At 40.0% G+C, this 6,221-nt stretch overlaps 1 long non-coding RNA gene across 1 annotated transcript in view; it reads right to left on the bottom strand.

Annotated features, from left to right (window-relative positions):
• Positions 1-6,221, bottom strand: part of LOC112686170 — a 130,737-nt gene that overhangs the window by 1,858 nt on the left and 122,658 nt on the right. The window contains exon 5 of the long non-coding RNA XR_003148869.1: positions 3,892-3,990. This is a non-coding gene — a long non-coding RNA (uncharacterized LOC112686170). The remainder of the gene's footprint in view (positions 1-3,891; positions 3,991-6,221) is intronic.

Below are 6,221 nucleotides of genomic sequence, written 5' to 3' on the forward strand. Positions count from 1 at the left end.
CCCCGGCCTCGCAGACGCCCTCACGATATTAGGAAAGCGAAAAAGAAATGCAGCGCCCCCCAGATGCTTCGACGCGCTTCCCCCCCCCCCCCCCCCCCCCCCCCCCCGCGCGCGCACCTTATGGGCGTCGAGCTTATTCGTTGACGATACACGTCCTTTACGCGTTCTAAAAACAGTTGCCGCGTTTTTACTGCACAACGAAACATTATGTCCGTACGTAGCCGCGCGATCAATGTTCATGAATATTTAAAATTGATCGTCCGCCTCGTTTTGTCCATTTCGCAACGTTCTTGGTACCGCGATACGATACGCGATGTTATCTGGACGTTAATGTTGTTGACCCGACAATAACGATAATATCCCCAGCAGATTTCCCGATATCATCGCTATTCGCACGAAGAAATCACATTATATTCTTAAATCGCATTTTTAACCGTAACACACATATATACATGTATACATGTACACATAAATATACTTACATTGGTAGGCTGAAAATAGTTAGCTAAATGCAATCGAATACGTAGGAAAAAAATAACAACTACGTTCACTAACTACACAAACTATTGTTACGGAATTATTGATAAGTAGCAAAACCAGTCGTGCACAAAGTAAAGCTTGTGATTGTGTTAAAAAAATAAAAACTACCATCTTTTGTAACAATAAGTTGGTTTTTTTTTTTTTTTTTTTGAATTTTGTTATTGAAATGTTTTCATTTATTTTTCTTATTTTTTACAGAAATGTATATTGAAATATGATATATATGAGCGTATCTCTTTTCTGGTAAATCAAATGAAACAAAATACTATAAACTCAAATACATTAGAAACCCAATTCTGATAAAAATAATGTGAGATCATAATATTATATGTCTTCACTATCCGGAATATTGTTTATAATTTGATAACTGTTCAAGGATAACGTTGCGAAAACTATACTTGCCGTGAGGCTGCTGTGTTCGGCTAAATTTAAGGGATGTTGGACAAAATTCGATGAACTGTTCAACGAGATAAATGTTTTCAATATCAAAAAATAAAAATCAAACACATATATAAACGAGATATGCCTACGTATACACATATAAACATACATACATATACGCGTCTATATTGTAAATTATACTATTTATTTTATACGGTGTATAATATTTGTATATATATATAATTTGCATCGGTGCGATGAAAAGTTCATAAAACAACTGAAACGAATAAATCAGAACTGTCGGTTGCGGCCCGTGCACAACGTACTCCAACATCATAATAACATACGCATAGTGATTGTTCAAACGTCCCCGGACCTTTTTTTCATTTATGTTTTTATCACGAAACTGTACACGTTTCAGTTCATGGAAAATGCATTTGTTCCACGGACGTTATATTCTCCAACACTTATTGTAAACTTTCATAGAAGTGTCATGTACCTTTTGTTTTTCAAATAAAAAACACTTAATTTTTTTTCCGCTCAAGTTATTTTCCAACTAATTTTTCTGACATTTTTATGAAACATCGAAACGTCGGAATCGTTCGGATTGAAAATCGCGTACGAAAAGTAAGTTTACAACGATTAGAATATCGATATTTTCATTCGTAGCGTCGATATCACGCGAAAACGGTATAATGTGTAACTTGGTGCGTGTACGTAGGTACGGGCAAAATTTGTACAGGTCACCGGTATAGGTTAGAAGATCGTTTTCGGTCGTTCGGCCGTTGCTTAGGGCGGAAACTCTATTCAATCGGAACAGCCGAATGTAAAACCCATTGAACATTCACCATGCGTGTAACACGTTGCTATTATTATCATGTTTGCGTACGCGTTGCGCGCGCGGACGACCGCCGACAAAAACCGATATCGGTATGTGCGATGCTATCAAAACGGCAACGACAGCGATGCCGTATCATACATAAAGACGTGGGCATGCAAACAGAGACGGAAAACTGTGACGGGCCCCGTGTACCGGATGAGGAGGACGCCTCGGAAATCTCGGGGATCGGCTGCGAGATGGTCCGAGACCCGGAGCGCGCAGTGTTCCCCCCGAAATCGGCTTTGACGGCCGTGCGCGCGTTTCCGAAATGGTTTTGCGGCGGGTGCGAAATAATCTAAATATTTGAATCCAAGCGGATTAAGTATCCCGGGACCGGTCTCGGCCCTGCGCGCGATCGGGAGAAAACGGATTCGTTTCGGAACCGAACGAGCGGGACACGCGCAGCGCCGACCAAAGGATCGTCGCGGACGAATCGAATCGTAAATCGGTCCGAACGTTCCGATCCACCCCTTCGGTACGGAAAACTATCCCCGGGTACACGAGCGAATTTACATGTTTTGCCCACGCGGGAAACGTTTCGTTTTGTTGTAACGCGCTTGGACGTCGTACTGTGAAACGTTGTTTTCGAAACGTCTTCGTCGACCGATGCTCGATACGCGCACGATGAAAATCACCAAACCGACCGTTTTTTTTTTTTTTTTACGATCGACGTTTAGCGATTTTATTTTTAATAATTATTTAGCAATAACTCCGAGTTATCGAAAGCGAACTCGGCGCTGAACAACGTTTTATCAGTACGTTTTAAAACGGTTTTAAACCCTCTCGGAAAGTGCACGCGCGTCCGGTATACGAAAACGGCGTATCTGCTGTGCGAAAGCAAACGCAACTCGATCCTAACCCGAAATTCTTTTCATTGTTTGGCAAAAAATAAATCTATCCATATATTTATAGGTAATTTTTTCACTAGAAATAGTTATTCGTTTTTATTCTTACGTTTTAACCGTTTTATTTTTAATACGCTACGGTTTCGCCCCCCCCCCCCTTCCCAGATCAGACACGTTTCAACCGTCTAATGAACTCAACGCTGGGAATGCAATCAACCCGCAGCAGCGTGGGTAAATAACAAGAAAAATATGTAAACCCACACGTTCGATAATACCTACAACTGTCTAGTTGGACACGTTTCGAGCGCGCGCTAGGTAAAATGTGAATTCTCTGTTTGTACGGCAAATCGAATAGAACAAACTAAATGGTACGCGAGAGCGCCTCGTGGAAACCACACGGACAGTATCTGTTAAATAATTATACACCCGTTCGAGTATCGATAAAAACATCATTCGACGCGGAGGTTTCTACAACGATCGAAACGGAGAGTTGGATGAGGCATTAATGAAATAATCGAATTGTTATTATTTATTTTCCTGACAGTTATATCATAGTATATTGGTCGTGAAAACGTTATCGAACGAGAAGAAAAAAACGAAATAAAATACACGACGAGGAGAATTTGCTTGAGCAATTTTTCTACGTTCCGTCCAAGCGAATAACTTCCGGAGAGCGAACGCGCGTGTTCCGCGAGAACATGAACGCCACACGATTATCGTACGTATTATAATATTAACTTTTTGCACAACTGGGGTGACATTATTGTTTTTTACTTTTTACAGTGGATTATGCGTTGCTCGAAACGTGTCTCGTTCAATCGTCACGGCAATGTTGGTCTGGGAATAATTTCGATTTCTCCCGTGGTTAGAACACGTGATATTAAAACCGTATGCGATTAGAACGTTAGCGGGGGCGAGAAACGTCGCGATTGCCGCGTACGAAAGCCGGTGAACAACGTTGCACAGTACTCGTAATCGCGACGCCGTCATCGTAACAATGCGAGCGATGACGCCGTCACCATCGCGTTCAAAATTCGTACGGTCAGTTTCCGCCGTGTTTTCCGTGATAAACAAATCAATAAACAGTATAAAATATAGTTTGAAAAGTGTCATTTTCCGTCTGGAAATGTCAACGTCTAGATGAAAGAAAGTATATAAAAAAAAAAAAAAAAAAATGTAAAAAATTAAAAATTAAATAAAAAGTATGCAGACAAAAATTATGGAGATGTGAATGATGATCGGGACCTGTAATGACGAAGCCTCGGATACGCCATAATTCATTTTCTATTGGCGATTTGTGACTGTGGCAGCGTCCTACTCTACAGATTTATATCACCATCACAACTGTAACACACACACGTCGTGCTTTTTGCTAATTTTCGGATTTTTTTTTTTTTCGTTGCTATAGGGTATGGTTAACAACACATGACAAAATATAAGGTGGTAACGAAATAAAATTGTATAAAAACAAAAAAAAAAAAAAAACAATAAACATCAGCTTTTTTAAAATTCCATTAACATATTTTACATATTATTAACTGCTTGTTTTACAGTGTTTTTCTACAACGTATTGTAATAATAATATTAGTAGTAATAATAATAATAATAATAATAATAGTAATAACATTATATTACCGTGGTATATCAATTGCTACGTCCATTGGGATTAAAATGTTTAAATCTTCGATTTACAAACTATTTATCCGTATATTTTTGGAGGTGCTTATATTTTCAACACGTAGTCTCTTAGACTAGGTCCCTACAAATTCACATTTATTCCTAATCGCTTTTTCGTATGTATATCAAGTATCGAATACGTAAATACATATACACATACATATACGTATATATAGTAGGTGTTTGCGTTTTGATTAGTAATAATTTAATTTATTTTCACGTAGTAGATGGCACGGGAACATGAGTGTTTAAAAATATCGGTAACCGAAAATGGGTAACCAGGCACACCTTCTACGGTGTCATCCGTTTGTTATGTATAGCAGTACATGCGACCGCAGTGGTCTCCTCAGAACCTTTTGCAATTCATCGTTGCCGTTCTTTTCCGTTTTTGCTTTAGCTGAGGCGATTCCTCGGAAAGTTATTCAAGAAATAATCAATTATTAAGATTGTTGGAGCGAAATTACGTTGTTTTTCGTTATTTAGCGACCAATAGATTATCACTCACGACCCTCCCCCCTCGGTAGAAATCCACGGGTCTTTACTAAAAATCATGCCGTACAAACGTTTGTATAATAGTGTAGTCTTATGTCAACATGTACAACGGTGAAGTAATTCCGTTCGCCCGCACAGCAGCGAAGTAGTCACGTCGCGAGTGTCCCCGGAAACGCGCGGGCGACCGAGTGACAGGAAGACAAATGGGGACGCTCGGAGAAATCGCGAATCGTCGCAAGACGATAAAAACCAACCGAATATTGCGATCGGCCACGGTTTCGGCTGAACGGACCCGTGGTATGTAGTATGCAATGGAATTGTTGTGTTTTTTTATATCGGGTCAACGGTGCGTGGGTGTCCTCCGTCGAGAGAGGTGCGCATTTCTGTGTTAAAAGTCTACGAGCATCCGTGCAGGAATTCCTGCCGAAGTTTCGATTACAAGTTTACCAACCGTGACAAATTAAGTTACATCCACGTGACATGATACTTTTTGCTGATATTCTCACCCCAGCGGCGATAGCCGTCCCAAGAGGAGGTGGGCAAACGGCGCAAGTGCCCTAGAACGTCCAAAGTACCACGAATTTAGGAGGCGTCATAAAATTCATTGATGATAGATAAAATTCAGTGTTATATTTTAGGTAGGTGTTAAATTTCTTTTCATAATGAAATATCTAAGAATGTTCCTATCGAATCGTGTGTTGTACACTATTGAACATCAAAATTATGTAAATGGTATGTGTTACATGCCTACCCGTACAGTGATGTACACGTACCACCGAAGGATGGACTATTGTTGATAGATAATTTCACTTGACATATTTTTTAAAAAATTAGGTAAATTATACGCTGAAAATGTAGAGTCAATTTTACAAAAGAAATTGTTGTGGAGGGGAACTTATGGCGTTACTGATGGTTATAACGGCACTTATGCAACTGTATAAATGTATCGTATTTCATCTTTTAATTTCGTTTCAGCGCGATGCATCTTACCGAAGTACGAATCTGTACGAATGTGCCGTTGGAGTTTCATATTGAGTATTTTTAAAAGTTAATCAGCGGTACGCGTCTATTAAACCATTATTCACCTCGATTACATTTTGACTTGTACATTTGTACGTATGCATAACGTAAACTTAAACTATCTGGGGGAGGAGGGGAGGGGAGACGACCATTCGTTCTGTGAAATATTACAATCATAATGCGTAAAGCTACGTCGAGCGGGACGCGGATAACAATCAATCGCGACCGTTTACGGAAACCGCGAAAAAAAGGCTAACCTATCGTTCGGCATCGCGTTTCCATTGAACATTAATGGTGCAAGTGAGTATGTTCGAGTAGTATTACACCCGTTTAACACGTATAACGTCCGCTGTGCGCACCGGATCAGTGGTCGACATGAGGGGGGG

The sequence above is a fragment of the Sipha flava genome, unplaced genomic scaffold, assembly GCF_003268045.1.
Source record: "Sipha flava isolate LNK unplaced genomic scaffold, YSA_version1 2_pilon_pilon, whole genome shotgun sequence".
Lineage (NCBI taxonomy): Eukaryota > Metazoa > Arthropoda > Insecta > Hemiptera > Aphididae > Sipha > Sipha flava.